Here is a 22969-nt window from a genome sequence, read left to right on the forward strand (position 1 = left end):
AAGGTCTTTTGCAGATTCTTGCTATAATCAAAAGACTTCCCCAAAGACTTTCTCAGTCCTAATGCATTCCCCATATTCTCAATGTGAACTAAAACTTTCTGCAGGTTCTCACTGGGCTTAAGGCCTTCTTCCAGTTCACACAGGTATCTAATGCCTTCTGCAAAGTCTCATTTACACCTTAAATTTCCCCAGCTTCTCACTGTTGTCTACAACTTCTAGAGTCTCACTGGAACTCAAGGCATTCCTCAATGTTTCCCTTAAGCCTACAGTTTTCCCATTGTTCTCGCTGGATCTTAAAACTTCATTAGAGTTTCACTAGGACCTAAGGCTTTTCCAGGTTGTCACTGTGGACTAAGGACTTTCTCATGTTCTCACTGGGTCCAAAATATTTGCCGAGGTTCTCAAGGAGCCTAAGGATCTCACTGGAGCCTAAAAGTTTTCAAAATTCTCACAGGTTCTATAAGACCATTGGCAAGTTTTCACTCGGTCTGAAGATGTCCCAGTGTTCTCACTGTGGCCTAAACCATTCTACAGGTTCTCACTCATGCTAAAGACTTTCTCTAGGTTCTCACTAAGATGTAAGGCCTTTAAAGTCTCAGTTAGGCCTTAGGCCTTTCCCAGGTTCTAACTGTAGCCTGACACAGGTTCTCACTGGGGCTTAAGGCCGCCTTCAGGTTCTAACTGTTATCTAAGGCCTTCCCCAGGTTCTCACTATTGCCTAAGGCTTTTCTAAGGTTATCACTGGGACCTACAGCCTTCCCAGGTTGTCACTGAAGTCTAATACCTTCCCAGACTTTCAATGGCTTCTAAGTTTTTCTGCTGGTTTTCATTGGGGCCTAAGGCCTTCTGAGGTTTTCAATGGGATCAAAGGCATTCCCTATATTCAACTTGGTCTTAAAACCTTACTCAGGTACACACTGGGCCTAAAGTTGTTGTGTATCCCTTTACACTGTGTGAATATGTTTCTGTGATTGGTCTAATAAAGAAGCTGACTGGCCAATAACTGAACAGAATAAGGTTAGACAGGACAGCCAAACTGAGAATGCTGGGAGGAGGAAGGGCAGAGTCAGGGACACCACCAGATGCAGAGGAAACAGGATGTGTAAAAAATGAGGTAAGAAGCCATGAGCCATGTGGCAGAGGGTCAATAAGAAATATGGGTTAATATAAAATGTAAGAGTTAGCTAGTCCCATGGGGTCTTCCTTTATCATGGTCTCTCTTTCCTTGTTCTCCCTCTCTGCTCTTGATCCAACTGGGATCTCCCACTCCCCTAAGCTCTCTTTCCCTCAACCTTTGCCCTTCATTACCCCCTCTCACATCCAGTTTGCTCATGTAGATCTCATTCATTTCTCTGTCATTGGGCAATCCCTGTGTCTTTCTTACGGTCCTATTTTCTAGGTAGCCTTCCTGGAGTTGTGAGTAGCAGTCTAGTCATCCTTTGTTTTACATCTAGTATCCTCCTATGAGTGAGTACATACCATGTTTGTCTTTCTGAGTCTGGGTTACCTCACTCAGAAGCAAAGTGCTAGAGAGGTCCCCAGAAATCCACAAAAAAACCTCCACAATAGACTACTGGCAATGATCAAGAGAAAGCCCGAACTGACCTACTCTGGTGATAGGATGGCCAAACACCCTAACTGTCATGCTAGAACTCTCATCCAATGACTGATGGAAGCGGATGCAGAGATCCATGGCCAGGCCCCAGGTGTAGCTCCAGGAATCCAATCGGTGAGAAAGAGGAGGGATTGTATGAGCGAGAATTGTTGAGACCAAGATTAGAAAAAGTACAGAGACAAAAAGCCAAACTAGTGGAAACACATGAACTATGAACCAATAACTGAAGAGCCCCCAACTGGATCAGGCCCTCTGGATAAGTGAGACAGTTGATCAGCTTGAACTGTATGGGAGGCACCCAGGCAATGGGACCGGGACCTGTCCTTAGTACATGAGCTGGCTGTTTGGAACCTGGGGCCTATGCAGGGACACTTTGCTCAACCTGGGAGGAGGGGACTGGACCTTCCTGAACTGAATCTACCAGGTTGAGCTGAATCCCCAGGGGAGTCCTTGCCCTGGAGGAGATGGGAATGGGGGGAGGGATAGGGGGAGGAAAGAGGGGATGGGAGGAGGGAGGACAGGGGAATCCATGGCTGATATATAAAATTAAATCAAATTATAAAATAAAGTTATTTTGTGTTAAAGACAATACTAAACAAAAATTAAGAAAATAAAAATCATAGAAGGTGTATGAGTTATAAATTTAGTACCTTCCTCTTTATTTGAGTTAGCTAATGAACTAAAATTTATTAAACCTCCATAGTACTTGTCATGGTTGTGTATGTTTGTATTTCAAAGTGAATAAAGAAACAAAAGAAAAAAAAGAGCTAGCTAGTAACAAGCCTGAGCTTTTGACTGAGTATCTATAATTAATATTAAGTATCCATGTTGGTTATTTGGGAACTGGCAGGCAGGAAAGAAAATCCCACCTACAGAAAGAATTTTGTTCCAGGGTCTCCCTAGGACAAACTTTTGCCAAGTTCTCACATATTTGATAAGTCCCTTGATGTGTTTTCACTGGGCTGAAGGCCTTCTCAATGTTCTCACTGGGGCCTAAAACATTCTGCAGTTCTCTCTTGAACTTAAGGACTTCTAAAATTTTTCACTGTGATCTAAGGCCTTCTCCAAAGTTTCACTGAGGTCTAAGAACTCATCTAGTCCTCACTGGGGCCTAAGGTCTTCCCAGGTTGTTACTCAGTCTTAAAGCCTTGCCCAAGTCCTCTCTGGAGCCTATGGTATACTCAGAGTTTCACAGGTGCTTTTAAATTTTTCCAAGTTCTCACAGAGACTATAAGGACTTTGGCAGGCCTTTCTCCCTGTTCTCACTATAAAACATTACAGGTCCTATAAAATTTTACAGGTTTTCACTGAGGTAAAGGCCATCTCCACATTCTCTGTGAGATGTAAGGCCTTCTCCAAGTCTTACTGATGCCTTCTGCTTTCCCCCAGGTTCTCACTGGAGACTAATACCTTCTACGTGTTCTCATTGAGGCCTTTTCCAGGTTCTAACTGTGATCTAAGGCCTTCCCCAAAGGCTCATCGAGTCCCAACACCTTCTCCAGGTTCTCACTGTGGACAAAAACTTTTTACATGTTCTCACTTAGATTTAAGGCCTAAAACTTTTCCCAAGTTCTCACAGGTTCTATAAAGCCTTTGGCTGGTTTTCACTAGTTCTGAAGGACTTCTCCATGTTCTCACTGGAGTCTAATGCTTTCTATAAGTATTCACTGCGGCTTAGACTTTCTCCAGCTTCACACTAGGATCTAATGCCTTCTACAAAGTCTCATGGAGGTCTAAAGTTTTCCCCAGCTTCTCACTGTGACCTAAAATGTTCTACAGGTTCTTGCTGGAGCCTAAGGTATTACCCAGGGTTTGACTGGGGACTAAGGTTTTTCTCTTCTTCACCCTGAGTCTTAAAGCTTCCCCAGTTTCTCATTGGAATCTACAACCTTTCCCAGGCTATCACCGAGGCATCAGGCCTTCCCAGATTGTCAGCATGGTCTAAGCCCTTCCCCATGTTCTCACTGGGTGTTAAAGCCTTGCCCAGGTTCTCACTGGAGCTTGCAGCATTACCTTGGGTCTCACTGGGGCCTAAAATTGTCCCAAGTTCTCACACACTCTAGAAGGCCTTTGGCAGCTTTTCACTAGGTCTCATGGCCTCCTCTATGTTATCACTGGAGCCGGACACTCTCTGGAGCAGCAGTTCTCTTCCTGTGGGTCATGACTCCTAAAAACCTTCAGAAACACAGACATATACATTATGATTCATAACAGTAGCAAAATGACAGTCATGAAGTAGCAACAAAATAATTGTATGGTTGGGTATAACATGAATCTTAGAAGGTCTTATTAATAAAAACAAACCTGGAGCCAGTTATTGGGGTAAATGCTGGAAGATCAGAGAAGCAGAACAAGCCACAGCCACCTCACCTCACCAGTTCCTCAGCTGATCCTGTTTCCTCAGACTGGAAGCCTCTGAGTCCTCACCCGAATGAATCTCAGGTGAACTGCTGCTCAAAAGCCTGAAAGCTTAACCAGCTCTAGTTCCTGGTTTTCATACCTTATATACCTTTCTGCTTTCTGCCATTACTTCCTGGGATTAAAGGCATGAGTCACCATGCCTAGCTGTTTCCGGTGTGGCTTTGAACTCACAGAGATCCAGATGGATCTCTGCCTCCAGAAGGCTAGGATTAAAGGTGTGAGTGCCACCATTTTCTGGCCTCTATGTCTGTCTAGGGGTGTTCTGTTCTCTGACCCCGGATAAATTTATTAGGGTGCACGATATATTGGGAAACACAGTATCACCACAGTTCAGGGATCACAGTAACATGAGGAACTGTATTAAAGGGTTTCAACATTAGAAAGGTTAATAACCACTGTTCTAGAAGCACTCACTGGGTCTTAAGGCTTCCTCTGCATTCACACAGATCTAATGCCTTCTTCAAAGTCTCATTGAGGATTTAGGCCTTTCCTGGCTTCTCACTATAGCCTAAAACTTTCCACCAACTCTCAATGGAGGTTGTGGTAACCCTCAGTGTCTCAGTGGGTCGTAAGGTTTCCCCCTGTTCTTACTGTGTCTTAAAGCTTCCCCAGTTTTGGCAGGGGAGAGGTACAACCCCTGCCCATCAATGCCTGAGGCAGGTGGGTAAGCTGGCCCTGAGGTCACAGGAGTGTTCTTGCCTCCACCAGATACAACACTCTGGAGAGCAGGCTCTGTACCTGGCTTGGGCAGCAGAGTAGAGCTGACCCTGTTGGTGGATGTGTGGATGAGCCAGCCCCAAAGTTGTGAGCATGGGAGAGCTGTCCCCATTACTCATCTGTCATGTGTCGGCATGGGGGTGGGGTCTGGTTGGTCTAGGGCTGCAGGATCTCCACAACACAGGGCAGCAACAGTATGTCCAGAAAGAGTCCCAATGAGGGCACAGCATCCATGGTATAGCAGAGACTTGAACCAGGCCAATGATTCTTTGCAGTGAATGCTTGCATGTGAAAATGTATGGATAAAGGGGTTTACTGCCTGGCTCACTGCATCACACTGCAGCTTCCATGATGAGATTTTTCCTTTCTCCCCTTTCCCACTTTCTTCTCTTAAATTTTATTTTGTTTCATTGTGGGGGGAGAGAGGCAGAGATGAGTGGGATCAGGAGGCCTGATGTGAAGGACATAAAGAATAAATAAAAGAAAGTTTAAAAAAAGTTTCCCCAGTTTCTCACTGGGACTTAAGGCCTTTCCCAGGTTATCACTGGGCCATAAGGTCTTCCCAGGTTATCTTGATATTCTTACTGTTGACTAGGTGCCTCTGCAGGTTCTCACTGGAACCTAAGGCATTAAAAAGGGTCTCACTGGTACCTAAAATTTTCTCAAGTTCTCATGAAATCTATAATACCTATGGCAGTTTCCCTGGGTCTGAAAGCCCTCCCCATATTCTCCCTGTGTCTGAAACCTTTATAGGCTCCAACTGTAGATTATTGGCTTCCCCAGGTTTGCACTGCAAAATAAGGCCTTCTCCAAAGTCTCCTTGAGGCCTTAGGCCTTCCCCAGGTTTTCACTGCATGTTAAGACATTCCTCGGTGTCTCAATGGAGACTAAGGTCTTTCCCATGTTCTCACTGGGTCTTAGAGACTCCCCAGTTTCTCATTGGTTCATAAGGCTGTTTCTGGGATCACTGCGATCACTGAAGCCTAAGGCCTTCCCAGATTCTCAATGTGGCCTAAAACCTTCTACAGGTACTCACTGGCACCTAAGGCCATCCCAAGTAATCACTGGGGTAAAAGGCCTCCCTCATGTTCTCATTGGTTCTTAAAGCCTGGCCCAGTTTCCTCACTGGAGCCTAAGGTATTATCCAGGGTCTCACTTGTACCTAAAAGATTTGCCAAGTTCTCACAGGTTCTATAAATCCTTCACTATACTTTCACTGGGCCTGTAGGCCTTCTGCATGTTCTCACTATAGCCTAAAACATTCTGGATGCTCTCACTGTGGCCTAAGGCCTTCTCCAGCTTCTCACTGTGATCTAAGGCCCTCCGCAAAGTCTCTTAGTGGCCTAAGGATTTACCTGGTTCTCATTCTGGTATTGGTGGAATTATTTAGGCCACTCCACGTAGTTAAAAGGAGATTTATTTAATGGCGTAACTTACAAATTAAGGGATAGGTAGGTCGCGGGGTCTGGGGAAGGTGTATCACAGTCCAGCGGTGTTCTCTGGAGCTCTCCTCTGTCTACCTCCACCATCCAGCGTCCTGGAACCAAGAGAGCGTTCCGATCCGGATCTCGGGTCCCCAGGCGCCTCCCTTGGCCCCGCCTTGTAGGCGTGACAGTTGCCGAAGTCTCAATGGGGGTTGGAACTTCCAGAACAAAGCTGGAATGGCTACCCACTACATTCTGGCCTAAAGCCTTACCAGATTCTTACTGGTATCTAAGACCTTCTGATGGTTCTCACTGGGGCCTAAGGACTTGCCAGTTGTCACTAGGTCTTAAAGCCTTGCCCAGATTCTCAAAGGAGCTTAAGGCATAACTCAGGGTTTCACTGAGGCCCCTACATTTTCCCAAGTTCTCACAGGAACTATAAGGCCTTTGCCAGGTTTTCACTGGCTCTGACAACTTTCCCCAAGTTCTCACTGTGGCCTAAAATTTTCTATAAGTTCTCAATGGGGCTAAAGGCCTTCTCAAGATTCCCTCTGGAATCTAAAGCCTTCTCCAGAGTCTCACCGAGGACTTCTGCCTTCTGCAGTTTCTTACTGGAGACTAAAGGCTTTCATTGGGCCTTAAATATTTCTCCAGGTTCTAACTGTGATATAAGGCCTTCCCCCAAAGATTCACTGATGCCTAAAGCCTTCCCCATAGTTACAATGGTTCTAAGGCCATTTTATCCAAGTTCTCACAGAATCTATAAGGCCTGCAACAGGTTTTTACTAAGTCTAAAGGGCTTCCTCATGTTCTTCCTGTGGCCTAAATCATTCTACAAGTTCAACCATGACCTAAGGCCTTCTTCAAAGTCTAATTGAGATCTTAGGCCTTCCCAATTTCTCGCTGGTGCCAAACTTTGAACATGTTCTCACTAGGTCTGAAGGCATTGTCCAGGTTTTCATTGCAATCTAAGGCCTTCTTCAAAGTCTTGTTGATGCCTTAGAGCTTTCCCAGGTTCTATGGCCTAAAACATTCTACAGGTTTTTATTAGGTTTTAAGGCCTTCTAAAGATTCTAACTGTAATCTAAGAACTTAACCAAAGTCTGAAGGACACCGCCTAAGGACTGTCCTATGTTGCCAATGTAGGCTAGATCTTCCCAGATCATTGGTATCTAAAACCTTCTGCAGGTTCTCACTGGAGTGTTACACCTTCTATATTTCCTCACTGGGAATTAAGGCCTTCTCCATGTACACACTGGGATCTAATGCCTTCTTCATTACGGCCCTAGGCCTTTTCCCAGTTCTCACTGTGGCCTAAAACCTTCTACAGTTTCTCATTGGGGCTTCAGACATTACTCAGTGTCTTAGTGGGACCTAAGATTTTTCACTTGTTCTCATTGGGTCTTAAAGCTTCCCTATGTTCTCATTGGGAACTAAGGCATGTCCTAGGTTATCACTGGGACATAAGGCCTTCCAAGGTTGACACTGGGACAAAAGTCCTTCTAAGGTTGACACTGGGGTATAAGGCCTTCCAAGACTGATACTAGGGCATAAAGCTTTCCAAGGTTGACACTGAGGCCTAGGTCTTCCAATAGTCTTACTGGCGCCTAAAGCTTTCCCCGTGTTCTCACTGTGTCTTGAATCTCTTCTCAGGTTCATTAAAAAGTGTCTCACTTGTGGCGATATTTGTAATCAAAGAAACAAATCTTGCCTGAAGATCAGAACAGAGCCAGCCATTGAGATAAACATAGAGGTCAGGCAATGGTGGCACACACCTTTAGTCCTAGCACTCAAGTTCAAGGCCACACTGGGCTACATGAAATTGATCCAGTCTAGGAGAGAAACAGAGCCAGGCAGTGGTGGCACACAACTTTAACCTCAGTATTTGGGAAGCACACACACACCATTAATTCCAGCACTAAGAAAGTTGAGATAGGAAATGAAATGGCTGGGCAGAGAAAGGATTATAAGGTGTGAGGAGACAGAAACTAAAGCCCTTTTGGCTGAAGACTCCAAGGCATTCAGTCAGAGGATTCATGGAGTTAGTGAGGTGAAAGTATCTATGGTTTGCTCCTTTGTTTCTCTGATCTTTAACTTTCACCCTGATATCTGGCTCTGGATGTTTATTAAGACATTTAGGAATCATGCAACACTCACTGTTGCCTAAAATTTTCCAAAATTGTAAGAGATTCTATTAGACCTGTAACCAGTTTTCTCTGGATATGAATTTTTTCCCCATGTTCTCCCTGTACCCCCCAAATTTCTATGGGTTCATGCCTTGGTTTAAGGGCTTCTGCAGGTTTTCACTGTGATCCTAGGCTGCATCTAAAGTCTCATTGAGGTTTTGAGCCTTCCCAGTCTCTCACTGTTACCTAAATCCTTCTACAGGTTCTCATGGAAGCTTAAGGCATTCCTTGAGGTCCCAATGGTGTCTAATGTCTTTTCCATGTTCTTTCTGTGTCTTAAAGCCTTGCCCAGTTTCTGACTGGATCCTAAAGCATTACTCAACCTCTTAATATAGCCTAAAAATTTCTCCCAAATTCTCATAGATTCTATAAGGATGTCTATGAGTTTTCACATGAAGGCCTTCTTTGTGGTCTCATTGTGGCCAAAGACTTTTTTTATTGGGGCTTAAGGACTTTTACAGGTTCTTACTGTGATCTATGTTCCTTCCCCAAAGTCTAATTGAGGCCTAAGGCCTTTCCCAGATTTTCACATATGCCTAAGGCCTTCCCACATTGTCACTAGAACCCAGAACCTTCCCAAAGTCTCGCTGTTGTCTAAGGCCTTCCACATGTTCTCACTATGGCCTAAGGCCTTTCCCAGGGGTCTTAACTCCTTTCCCAGATTCTCATTCGAGCCTAATGCCTTCCTTAGCTTCTCACTGGACCCTAAAATTGTCTAAGTTTCTCTAGAGGGCTAAATGCCTTCTCCAAGTTCTTACTGGACTCTAAGGCCTTCTTCCAACTCTTATTAAGGCCTTTGGACTTCCCCAGGTTACCATTGGAACCTAAACATCCCAGAGGTTCTCACTATGCTTAAGGCCTTCTCCAGCTTCTTACTGTGATCTAAGTCCTTCCCCAAAGTCTCATTGAGGCCTAACGCCTTTCCTGGGTTCTCACGTGGGCCCACTCCTTTCCCAGGTTATCAATGAGACCTAAGGCCTCCCAGATTCTTAATGGTGTCCAAGGCTTTCTGAAGGTTGCCACTGGGGCCTAAGGTCTACCCAAGGATTCACTGTGCTCTGAGTCCTTCGCCATGTTCTCACTGGGTCTTAAAGCATTGCCTAGATTCTCTCTGGAACCTAAGCTTTATGGAAGATCTCACCAGGGCCTGAAATTTTTCCAAGTTTTCATACATTCTCTACAGCCATCTGCTGCTTTTTAATTGTTCTGAGGCCTTCTCCATGTTCTCCCTGTGGCCTGAAACTTTCTACAGGTTCCCACTCAGGATTAGGGCCTTCTCCAGGTTCCTACTGAGATCTAAGGCCTTCTGCAAAGTGTCAAAGGGGCCTTGGGCCTTCCCCAAGATCTCACTGGAGCTAAAGCAGTCTAGAGGTTCTCACTGTGGCATAAGGCATTCTGTAGTTTATCATGGGGCATAAGGCATTTTCCAGGTTATCACTGGGACCTAAGCCCTTCCAAGTTTGTCCCTGAAGCCTAAGACCTTCACAGATTCTCACCGCTATCTAAGGCCTTCTGAGGTGCTGAGGTCTTCCCACATCATCACTAGGGTCTGTGGATTTCTCCATGGTCTTGTTGGCTATTAAAACCTTGTACAGGTTCTCACTGGAGCCTAAGGCATTACCCAGGGTTTCAGTTGATCCTAAAAATTTCCCAACTTCTCCTAGTTTCTATAAGGCCTTTGAAAGTGTTTCACTGGGTCTGAAAGCCTTCCCGCATGTTCTCACCAGGGCCTAAAACATTTTAGATGTTCTTGTTGGGGTTTAAGGCCTTCTGCAGGTTCTTACTGTGATCTAAGGCCTTTTGTAAAATCTGATTGAGGCCTTAGGCCTTCTCTGGCTTCTCACTGGGGCCTAAAACTTCCTACTGGATCTTACTAGGACATAAGGCATCCTCTAGATTCTGACTACAATCAACACCTTCTCCAAATTGTCAGTGAGTCCTAAAGCCTTCCCCCAGGTTCTCTTGGGGCCTAAAACTACCTACAGGTACTTTCTGGGGCCTAGGGACTTCCCAGGTTGTAACTGGAATCTAAGGTCTTCCCCATGTTCTCACTGGGATATAAAAGTTTACCCAGGTTTTCATGGGTGTCTAAGGCATTAAACCAGGGTCCCGCTGGAACAATAAAATGTTCCCATGTTCTAGCAGGTTCTGACTGGAACTTTAGGTCTTCTCCAGTTTCACACTGGGTTCTAAGGCCTTCTCCAAATTCTCATGAGGCATTAGGCCATTCCCATGTTCTCACTATGGTCTAAAAGTTTCTAGATGTTCTCACTGGAGCTAAAGGCATTCCTCAGTGTCTCATTGGGGCCTAAAGATTTTCCCTTGTACTCACTGGGTTTTTTAACTTTTTCAGTTTCTCAGCAGTACCTAAGTCCTTTCACAGGTTATCACTAGGGCATAATTTTTTCCCAGGTGGTCACTGGGGCCTAAGGCCTTCAAAGATTCTTACTGCTGTATCAGGCCTCTGTAGCTTCTCACTACAGCCATGGATGGCACAGGTTTTCACTGTGGTCTAAGGCCTTTCCCATGTTCTTACTGGGTCTTAAACCCTTGTCAAGGTTTTTAATGAAGCCTAAGGCATTATAAAGGGACTCACTGGGGCCTAAAACTTTTCCTAACTTCTCACAAACTCTGAAATGGCTTTGATAGGTTTTTACTGGGTATGAAGACCTTCTCCATGTCCTTACTGTGGCCTTAAACCTTTCAGCAGGTTCTTAATGGAGACTAAGTCCTTCCCAGATTCATAATGGTGTCTAACTAGGCTTCAACTAGATTTCACTGGGTCCTAAGGCCTTCCCAGGTTGTCACTGGGTCTTATAGCCTTTCAGAGGTTTCACTGAAGTCTAAAGAATTGCGCAGATTTTCAATGGTGCCTCAAAATTTTCCCAACATCTCACATGGTCTATAAATCCTTTGCCAGGTTTTTACTGTGTCTGAAAATTTTTCCCATGTTCTTGATGTGGCCTGAATTTTTCTACAGGTTTTCACTGAGGCTAAAGGCATTTGCCAGGTTCTCATTGTAATCTAAGGACTTGCCTCACAGACTTACAGAGGGATAAGGACTTTCCAAGGTTATCAGTGAGGCCTAAGGCTTTCCCAGGTTATCACTGGAACCTAACACCTTCCCAGTTTCTCAATGATGTCTAAGGCCTTCCACAGGTTTTCACTCTGGTCTAAGGCCTTCTCAATTTTCTCACTGTGTCTTAAAGCCTTGCCCAGGTTCTAACTACAGTCTAAGGTATCACTCAAGGTCACATTAGGCCTACAATTTTTTTTTCTAGTTCTCACAGGTCCTATACGGCCTTCAGCAGGTTTTCACTGGGTCTGAAGACCTTCCTGATATTCTCACTAGAGCCTAAAATCTTCTATATCTTCTCACTTGGGCTTAAGGATTTTTTTCATGTTCTTACTGTGCAATAAGACCTTCTCCAAAGTCAACTTGATACCTTAGGCCTTCCACAAATTCTCACTGGAACCTAAAACCTTCTACAGGTTCTGACTGGGGCATAAGGTCTCATCCAGGTTCTGACTGTGATCTAGGGCCTTCCTCAAATTCTCATTGAGACCCTAGACCTTTCCCGGGATCTCACTGGGGCCTAAAACCTTCTACACATACTCACTGGCTAAGGTCTCCCTAGGTTGACACTGATGTCTAAGGCCTTCCATGTTCTCATTGTGTCTTATAGCCTTGCCCAGGTTCTCACTGAAGCCTAAGGCATTACACAGATCCCACTAAAGGCTGAAAATTTCCCCAAGTTCACACAGGTTCTATAACACCTTTGATAGGTTTTCACTGGATCTAAAGGATCTCCAATGTTCTCACTGCAACCTAACACCTTCTACAGATTCTCACTGGAACTTAAGGCTTTGTCCAGGTTTACACTGGTATCTAATGCCTTCTCCAAGGTCTCAATGCAGCCCTAGGCCTTTCTTGGGTCTCACTGTGCCCAAAGCCTTCTACAGGTTCTCATTGGTGCTCAAGGCCTTCTTCAGTGACTCTGTGGGGCCTAAGATTTTTCCCCTTGTTTCTCACTGTGTTATAAAGCTTCCACTGGTCCTCTCTGGGACCTAAGGCCTTCCCAGGTTGTCCTTTAGGTCTAAGTCCTTCCCCATGTAATCACCTGGTCTTAAATCCTTGCCCAGTTTTTCACTGTAGGCTAATGTATTACAGAGGGTCTCACTGATGCTTAAAATTCTCCCCATTTCTCACAGTATTTATAAGATCTGCAACTCTGGATCTGAAGACATACTCATGTTATCACTGTTTCCTCTGGGTCTGAAGGCCTTTTCTAGGTTCTGGCTGTTCTCTAAGGCCTTCTCAAAAGTCTCATTGAGGCCTAGGAGCTACCCTGGCTTCTCAACATTCTACAGTTACTCACTAGGTCCATCTCCAATGTCACATTGCAGCTGTGGCCTTCTGCACATTGCAGCTGTGGCCTATAACCTTGTCTCAGTTTTCATTTGAGATTCAGGCATATTTCATGGTCTTGATGTGGCCTGTGGTCTTTTCCACATTCTCTCTGGTGTGAAAGTCCTGGGTCTCTCCTTTGGGCCTATGTCCTATCCAATGTTTTAACCAAAGCCTATTTCTTCCAGATTTTCTATGGTACCTAAGGCGCTCCCAGATTATTACTGGTGTCTCAGGGCCTGTCAGGTTGTCTCTAGGCCATAAGTCTTTCCACATATTTCCACAGGGCCTGATGCCCTGTCTAGCTTCGCACTGGATCCTAGAACATTCCAATGAGTCTTGCAATGCAAAGATGTTTCCCAAGCTCTCACTAGCTGTATCAGGCCTTGCACAGATTTTCATTGGTTCATAAGGCCTTCCCCATGTTCTCAATGTTCATAAAACTTTCTCCGTGTTCTCACTGAACCAGAAGGCCTTCTCCAAGTATCCACTTCAGTCTAAGAAGGTTTTCCCAAAGTCTCATTGAGAACTGACGCTATTGGCAAATTCTCACCGGGCCTTTGCATTTGCAGATCATTACTGTTATGTAAGTCTTGTGCATGTTGTTCTTGGGCCTAAGACCTTCCCAGTTTGTTGCTGGGTCTCAAAACCTTCCCTGGGTTCTCATTGTAGCCTAAGGCATAACTGAAAGATTCACTGTGGCCTAAATATATCCCCAAGTCATCACAGGGTCTAGAAAGCCTTCACCAGGATTTCACTGAAGCTGAAGAATTTTTCCTTGTTCTCACTGTGGCCTAAAATTTTCTGTACATTCTCCCTGGGGTCTAAGGCCTTCTGCAAGTTCTCACTTGGGTCTGAGATCTTCTGCAAGTTTTCAAGAGGTTTCCATCACTCCTCCACCCTCAGTCGTGACAGAATCTAAAATTTTCAACAGATTCTCACTGGATCTTCATGGTTTCTCCAGATTCTTATGCTAACTAAGGATATCCCCCCAAAGTCTCAGTAAAGACTCAGTTACCCCTAGGTGAAATCACTGGGGCCTAGAGGCTTCTCCGTGTTGTCAATTGGGCCTAAGGCCTTTGCAGGTTGCTACTGGGGCCTAAGACCTTCCCAGATTCTAACGGCTGTCTAAGGCCTTGCTCAGGTTCTCACTGGGACTGAATCTCTGACAAGTACTCTATGTGTCTAAAGACATATGTGTTTTTACTTCATCTAAGGCCCTGATCAGTTCCATCAACATTTTAGACCTATCAGAGATTCCCATTGTGACCTAAAGACTTCTAATGGTTCTCCCTAGAGTTTAAGGCATCCCTCAGAATCTCAGTAGGGGCTCACGTTTCTCTTATGCTCTCACTGTGCCTTACAGATCCCCTCGCATGTCACCAGGCCCTACATCCTTTCCCAGGTTATCCACTGGTCCTGAGGTCTTCCAAGGATTTCACTCTGATGTGAGGTCCTCTCAGGTTCTTACTGGTTCTTAGAGGCCTTCTAAAGATTCTCCCTGGAGAGGAAGACCTTCCCAGGTAGCCACTGGTGGCTAAGGCCCTCTCCATGTTCTCTTTGACTCTTCATTTCTTATAAGCACCTAAAGCATCATCTCAAGTCTCACTAGAGGCTGAAAATTTGCTCCAGTTCTCACAAATTCTATAAGGTCTTCCACTGGACTCACTGGAGTATAAAGGCCATCCTCATGTTCTCATTAAGGCCTCGAACTTACTGCAGGGTCTCTTGGCACATGAGACCTTCTCCAGGTTCTCACTGTGATCAGAGATGTTCTCCAATGCCTCCTTGAGACCTAGGGCTTCCTCAAGTTCTTACTAGAGCAAAAGTATTTTTATAGGTTCCCAATGGGGCTCAGGAACTCCTCCAGGTTTTCCCCTCTGTCTAAGGCCTTGGCCAAAGGACCATCATGCCTTACAGAATTCCACAGGATGTAATTATCACTGGTGCATAAGGCCTTTTTCTGCTTGTCCCTGGGTCTTTAAGGTTTAGGGTTCAGGTTTTCCCTGGATCCTAAAGCCAGACTTTCACCTGGCCCTAAAATTTTGCCATGGTTTCACACCATCAAAATTACCTGTAGCAGGTTTTCACCTGGCCTGGATAAGTTTCTCTTGTTCCCACTGTACCCACCAACATTCTACAGGTTCTCAAGGGGGTACAGGTCTTCTTCAAATTCTCACTGAGGTCATTCTGTCTGCTTCTCTCAGGTTCACACTGGAATCTAAACCCTTCTACAAATTCTCACTGGAGCTCTGGCTTTTCAGAGTTTCTCACAATTGATTAAGGACTTCCTGAAGTACTCAAGGAAGCCTGAGGCATTCCCCAGGTTTTCACTGGGGATCAGAGGAGCATCATGGGTTATCTCTGGAGTCTGAAATCTTCCAAGATATTCCTTGGAGCCTAAGACCTTCCCAGATTCTCCCTGGTGGCTGAGGCTTTATGCATGTCTTTACACAGTCTTAAGATCTTGTCAGAATGTCAAAGGGTTCTTGGGCCTGTCCCATGTTCTGCCTGCATCTACAAATATGCCCAGGTTCTCACTGGAGCCTAAGCCCTTTCTCAGAGTCTCACTGGGGCTGAAACATTACACAGTTTCTCTCTCTTGCCTAAAACAATCCTTAGTTTCTCCCTTTGGCCTTAAACATCCTAAATGTTTTTAATGGGACTCAAAGTTTTTCTACATGCACATTTGGATCAAAACCCATCTCCTATGTCTCATTTCAGACAGTCCTGTGAGAACTTGGGAAACTTTTATTTTTCCTTTTTAAAAAAAAAGATTTTCTATTCATTTTACATATTAACCACAGATTCCAGTCCTTGGGTAATATTTTAGCCTTTACTTAGAATCTGGGCAAGGATTTAAGACCCTTTGATAACATAGATAAGGCCTTAGTCCCCAGTTACAAACTGGGAAACCCTTAATCTCCAATTAGTACATGTAGAAGGTTTTAGGCCCCAGTGAGAACATGGGAAATGCCTAAGGCCTCAATGACACTAAGGAGAAGTGCTTAGATATCATTGAGAACACAGAGAAGGCCTTAAGTCCAAATGAGAATGTTGAAAGTTCTAGGCTACAATGAGAACATGGGAAGGTCTTCAGACCCAGAGAAAAGCTTTCATATGTCTTATAGAACCTGTACGAACTTAGGACAATTTTTGTCACCCTGAAACCCTGGGTAATACCTCAGGCTCCAGTGAGAATTTGGGCAAGGATTTAACACAGGTGAGAACATAGGGAATGCCTTAGGCCTTAGTGAGTACTGTAGGAGGTTTTTGTTCCTGTGAGAATCTGGGAATGGCCTAGTCCCCTGTGACAACCTGGAATGGCCTTAGGCACCAGTTATTACCTTGGAAAAGCCTTAGGTCCTGGTGAGAACCTGAAGAATGCTTTAGTCCACATTGAGATTTTGGCAAAGACTTTAGATCACAGATACAACCTTAAGAAGGCCTTAAGCTCCAGTGATAACATGTTGGAGCTTTTGGGCCACTGTGAGAACATGGTGACTGTTTGGAGACCTAGTACAGACCTGTCAAAGGCCTAATATGTAACCTGTGAGAATGTGTGAAAATTTTTAGGTAGCTTGAGACACAAGGTAAATCCTTAGGTTTCAGTGAGAACCTATGCAAAGCTTTAAGATCCTTTGAGAACATGAAGAATGTCTTAGACACCAGCAACAACTGGGCAGGCTTAGGCTCCAGAGATAACTTGAGCAAAGCCTTAGGCCTCAATGAAACTGTGAGGAAGGCCTTAGATGATAGTGAGAAACTGGAGAAGGCCTTAAGCATGAGTGAGAACATGGAGAACATTTTAGATCTAATAAGAACACAAAGAAGGCCTAAGGCCTCAATTAGACATTGGAGAAAGCCTTTGATCTCAGAACCAACAGAAGGTTTGAGGCCACAGTGAGAACATGGGGGAAAGCCTTTAGACACAGTGAAAATCTGATAAAGGATTAATAGAACCTGTGAGAACATGGAAAAATTATGGGGGCCCATGAATTCCATGGGTAATTACCTTAGGCTCCACTGAGAACTTGGGCAAGGCTTTAAGACCCAGTGAGAACATGGGGAATACTGTAGACCATAGTGACAACCTGAGAAGTCCTAATGCCCCAGTGAGTATCTCAGAAGGCCTTAGGTCCCAATGACAATCTAGGAAGGCCTTAAACCCCACTAAAACTAAGAAACATGGTAGTCCCCAGTAAGAAGCTAGAGAAGGCTTTAGGCCCCTGAGAGAACCTGTAGGGAGTTTTAGGCTCCAGTGATAACCTGGGGAAGGCATAGGCTCAGTGAGACTTTCAGAATTTCTTAGATCTCTGTCAGAATCTGGAGAAGGCCTTTAGGCCCACTGAGAACCTCTAAAAGTCTTTAGGCAACAAGGAGAACCTGGGGAAGGTATAGGCTCCAGTGAGAACCTGAGGGAGGACAAAGGCTTCAATGACACATTGGAGAAAGTTCAGATCACAGTGAGAACCTGGAGACTTCAAGCCACAGTGAAAACATGGTGAAGCCTTACACCCCAGTGACAACCTGAGAAAGCCTTACACTACAGTAAGAAACTGCAAAAGGACTTCAAAAAATGTGAGAATCTGGGAAGACCTCAGGCCCCACTGACAACCTGTGAAAGCCTTAGTACCCCGTGATAATCTCACAGAGGCCTTAAATTACACTGAGAAACTGGAGCAGATTTAAGGGACACTGAGAACATGAGAAAGGCCTTAGGCCACATTTAGACCCTAAGGAATACCTGAAACTCCAGTGAGAATCTGTAGAAGGTTTTAGGCCACAGTGAGAACCTAGAGAAGGCTTCAATGAGAATTTAGGGAAGGTCTCAATGAAAATTTAGGGGAAGCCTCATTTTATAGTGAAAAACTGGAGAACTTAATCTCCAGTGAGATTCAGTAGAAGGTTTTAGGTTCCAGTGAGATCCTTAAAAAGTCTGAAGACTTCAAAGAAACCTAGAGAAGACCTGAGATCACAGTGAGAACCTGGAGAATGCCATTAGCTCCAGTGAGAAAACTGTAGAAGGTGGTAGATCACAGGAAGCCCATGGAGAAAGTCTTTAGACACAGTGAGAACCTGTCAAAAACCTTAGAGACATTGTGAGAACTTTGGAAAAATGTAGGCACTAGTGAGATCCTAGGTAATGTCTTAGCACCAGTGAGAACCTCTAGAAGCTTTTAGGTCACCATGAGAACATGCAGAAGGGCTACAAACCTAACAAAGACTTTCTGAATGCCTTGTAGACTTAGTGAGAATTTGACAAAATTATTGTGTTCCAGTAAGACCCTGGGCAATGCCTTAAGCTCCAGAGAAAACCAGGGCAAAGGTTTAAGCATCAGTGAGAACATGGAAAAATCTTCAGACCCAGAGAAAATCTAAAGGTCTAACAGACCCTGTGAGAACTTGGGAAAGTTTTTAGGCAGCAGTGAAACCCTGTGGAAAGCCTTAGGCTTCAGTGAGATTGTGGGCAAGGTTTGAAGACTCATTGAGAACAGGAGGAAGGACTTAGACTCCAGTGACAACCTAGAAAGGCCCTAAGCCACTGTAAGAACCTGTAGATTGCTTTAGGTCTCAGTGATAACCTGGAAAAAGTGTTATGTCTCAATGAGATTTTAGGGAAGGCCTTGGATCACAGTGAGAACCTGGGCCTTTAGACCCAGTTAAAACCTATAGAAGGTTTTTGGCCACAGTGAGAACATGAGGAAAGCCTTCAGACATAGTAAAAACATGTTGAGGGTTTTATAGAACCAGGGAGAACTTGAGAAATATTTTAGGCTCCAGTGAGACCCTGGGTAATACCTTAGGCTCCTGTGAGAAGCTGGACAGGGCTTTAAGACCCATTCAGAACCTGGAGGAGACCTTAAGCCCTGTTGACAATCTAGTAAAGGCATTAAGCCCCAGTGAGAAACTGAAAATCTTTAAGAACCAGTGAGAACATGGAAAAGACCTTAGGTCCCATTGAGCTCCTGATGAATGCCTTAGGATCCAATGAGAGCCTGGGCAAGGATTTTTGACCCAGGGAGTACATGGGGAAGGCCTTATATACCAGTTAAATCCTAAGAAGTCCTTAGGCCCAGGGAGAACCTTTAGAAGGTTTTAGATTCCAGTGAATACTTGGGGAAAAGCGAAAGCCTCAATGAGACTTTAGAAAAGGCCTTAGATACTAATGAGTACCTAGAGAAGGCCTTAAGCACCAGTGAGAATCTGGAGAAGGCCTTCAGACATAGTGAAAACATATTGAAGACCTTATAGAACCAGTGTGAAATTGAGAAAATTTTTAGGCCCCAGTGAGATCCTGGGTAATACCTTAGGCTCCTGTGAAAATCTGAGCAAGGCTTTAAGACACATTGAGAACATGGGAAAGACTTAGACCCCAGTGAGTATCTGTAGAAAATTTTAGGCACAAATGAATACCTAAGGAAGACCTAAGGCCTCAGTGAGACTTTGGAGAAGGCCTCAGATACCTATGAGAACCTGGGAAAGGTTTTATGCCAAAGTAAGAATGGGGTCTTTAGACCCAGTGAAAACTAGTTAGAGGCTTTAAAGACCCTGGGAAACCTAATAAAAAGTTTTGGGCCCCAATGAGACACTCGGTAATGCCTTTGTCTCCAGTGAGAATCTAGGAAAGGCTTTAAGACCCAGTGAGAACACTGAAAACTAGTAACAACATGGGAAGGCTTTAGGCCCCAGTGAGAACCTGCAAAAGGCCTTAGACACAAGTGAAAAATAGGAAGGCACTATGCCCATGTGAGAGCATGGGAAGTCCTTAGGTGCCACTGATAACCTAGGAAAATCCTTACACCACAGGGAGAACCTGGGGGAAATTTTAACACCCAATTACAACATAGGAAAAACATTAGGCCTCATTGAAACACTCAGGAATGCCTTAAGCTCCATTGAGAACCTTAGATGGTCCTAGGCCTCAGTGAGAACCTGGAGAAGGCCTTATTCCTCAATGAGATTTTGAGAAAGCCTTTAGATTGCAGTAAGAACCTGAGGATGCCCATAAGCTCCAGTGAGAACCTATAGAAGGTTTTAGGTACCAGTGAAAACCTGTGGAAGGCCTAAGGCCTCAATGAGACTTTGAAGAAGTCCTTAGATGCCTATGAAGACCTAGGGAAGGCCTTAATCTCCTTGCAAGAACCTGTAGAAGGTTTTATGCCAAAGTGAGAACACGGAGAAGATCTAAAGTGAAAACTAGTCAAAGGCTTTAAGGACCCTGTGAGACCTAGGGAATTTTTTTAGGTTCTCACATGTCACTTGGGAATGCCTTTGTCTCCAGTGAGAATGTGGGCAAGATTTAAGACCTACTGAGAACACAGGAAAGGCCTTAGGCCCTAGTGATAACCTGAGTAGGCTTTTGGCCCAGTGAGAACCTGTGAAATGCTTTAAACACCAATGAGAAACAGGAAGGCCGTATGCCCAAGTGGCAACCTGGGAAGATCTTAGGATGCCACTGATAACTGGAGGAAAGCTTTAGGCCCCGATGAGAACCTGGTGGAAGATTTAAGAACCAGTGAGAATGTGAGAAAGACTTTAGGTCCCACTGAGTACCTGAGGAATGCCTTAAGCTCCAGTGAAAAAATGTAGAAGGTTTTAGGCTATGGTGAATACATGGAGAAGGCCTTCAGACACAGTGAAAATATGTTGAAGGCTTATAAACCTTGTGAGAACATGCAGAAATTTTAAGGTTCCTATGAGACACTTACAAATGCCTTTGTCTCCAGTGATACCTGGGCAAGTCTTTAAAATACAGTGAGAACATGGGGAAGGACATAATTTCCAGTTAAAACTTGGAAAGGCCTTGGGCCTCAGTAAGAACCTGTAGAAGGTTTTAGGCACCAATGAGAAGCTGGGGAGGCTGTAGGCCTCAATGAAACTATGGAAAAGGAATTAGATCACACTGAGAACATAGAGAATGCCCATTAGTGGGAACCTGTAGAAGGTTTAGGCCACAGTGAGAAAATGGGAAAATCTTCAGATGCAGGGAAAATCTGTCAAAGTCTTCTAGACTCTGTGATAACATGGAAAAAAATTTAAGCACCATTGAGACCCTAGGCACCAGAAGAGCCTTGGCAATGCTTTAAGATTCAATGATAACACGGGGAAGGCCTTAGACCTCAGTTACAACCTGGAAAGGCCTTAGGCCTTAGGCCACAGTGAGAACCTGCAGAATATTTTAGGCCAGAGTAAGAACCAAGGGAAGGTCTTGAGATCTAGTGAAAACCTGTTAATAGCCTTATAGAACTTGTGAGAACTCATGAAAATTTTTATGTATCAGTGAGAACTTGGATATGCCTTAATTTCCCATTGAGAACCTGAGCAAGGCTTTAAGACCCAGTGGAAACTTGAATAAGATGTTAGATCCCAGTGAGAACATGGGGAAGGCTTTAGACCACAGTGATAACCTTCAGAAGAATGAAGGCTCCAGTTAGAACCTGTAGTAAGTTTTAGGCTCCACTGAGAACCTGGGGAAGACCAAAGCCTCAATGAGACTTCGGAGAAGGGCTTTGATCCTGTGAGAATCTCCAGAAGGATTAAACCCCACTGAGAATGTATAGAAGATTAAAATCCACAATGAGAACATGGAGAAGATCTTCAGACCCAGTGAAAATCTGTCAAAGGCCTTAGAGACCCTCTGAGAATGGGAGAAAAATTACAGGGCCCAGTGAGATCCTGGCTAATGCCTTAGGTTCCAGTGAGAACCTGGGAAGGCCTTGGGCCCTATTGATAACTTGGGGAAGGCCTTAGGTCCTAGTAAGAACCTGAAGCTTTCAGATGCTGTGAGAATATGGGAAAGACCTTAGGCACCATTGAGACACTGAGGAATGCCTTAAACTTCAGTAAGAACCTGTAGAAGATTCTAGGCCACAGTGGGAGCATAGGGAAGGCTTTATCCCTCAATGAGACTTTGGGGGAAGGCCTTAGATTGCAGTGATAACCTATAAAAGGCCTTAAGTCCCAGTGAGAACCTGTTGAAGGTTTTAGGCCACAGTCAAAACATGTGGGAGGTGTAGCTGGAGTTATCTCCAGTCCTGCCTGGTCCACAGCCACTCAGATCCAAATAAACACACAGACGCTTTTATTATTTAAACTGTTTGGCCTAATGACTCAGGCTTCTTGCTATCTAGTTCTTATATCTTAAATTAACCCATTTCTATTAATGTATAAGTTGCCATGTGGTTTGTGGCTTGTCACTACTTTACATCTTACTTCTCATGGCGGCGGCGACTGGCAGCGTCTCCTGACTCAGCCTTCCACTTCCCAGAATTCTCTTCTCTGCCTATCCTGCCTATACTGTACTTCCTGTCTGGCAACTGGCCAATCAGTGCTCTATCCATCAACCAAACCAGAGCAACACGTTCATGGCACACAGAGCCATAATCACAACAGTGTGGCATTAAAACCTAGTAAAAACATGTTGAAGGCCTTATAGTACCTGTGAGAACTTGAGAAAAATTTAGGCCCCAGAGAGACCCTGGCTCCTGTGTGAACTTGGTCAATGCTCTAAGACCCATTGAGAACACGAGGAAGGACTTAGATCCTAGTGACAATCTGGGAAGGCCTTGGGCCTCAGTGATAACCCGGAGAAACTTTAGGACCCAATAAGACCATGGGAAAGGCCTTAGGCCCCACCAAGACCCTGAGGAATGCCTTAGACTCTAATGAGAACCTAGGCAAGGATTTAAGGCCCACTGAGAACATGGGCAAAGCCTTAGATTCCAGTGACAACCTGGGAAGGCCTTGAGCTCCCATGAAAACCTGTAAAAGTTTTAGACTCCAGAGAATATCTGGGGAAGGTCTAACTAAGACTTTGGGAAAGGCCTTAGATTGTAAGGGTCTGAGGAAACACTAAAGGAGACCCCAGACCAAATAGTATGTAAAAGCAAAGAATGGATATTAATATTCTAGCATATGCAGGATTGTTCACCTGTACAAAATGGTTATGACCCCAAGAGGAGCATGGAAGTTCCTTTTAAGCACAGCTAAGGGGTGTTTCAGGAACAGTTAGGTCATCTCATGAATAATTGGTTAAGCAAGCAGCAGTTACATTAGTATACTTTTAATTGGCTGAGATTTAGTCCTATCATTTTTGGATATATTTGCACAAGCTTGGGCAAATTCAGACGTGACTCAGAAGGGGCTGCTGGACTTGTCCTTGAGGCATGATGAGTCTGACCTAACTTAGACCAGT

General features: G+C 44.6%; 1 long non-coding RNA gene across 1 annotated transcript in view; it reads left to right on the forward strand.

The window, feature by feature from the left end:
- The window catches only part of LOC131898508 (uncharacterized), a 48171-nt gene that overhangs the window by 25004 nt on the left and 198 nt on the right, over positions 1–22969 (forward strand). The gene's annotated exons all lie outside the window — the stretch shown is intronic.

The sequence above is a fragment of the Peromyscus eremicus genome, chromosome 1, assembly GCF_949786415.1.
Source record: "Peromyscus eremicus chromosome 1, PerEre_H2_v1, whole genome shotgun sequence".
Classification (NCBI taxonomy): Eukaryota; Metazoa; Chordata; class Mammalia; order Rodentia; family Cricetidae; genus Peromyscus; species Peromyscus eremicus.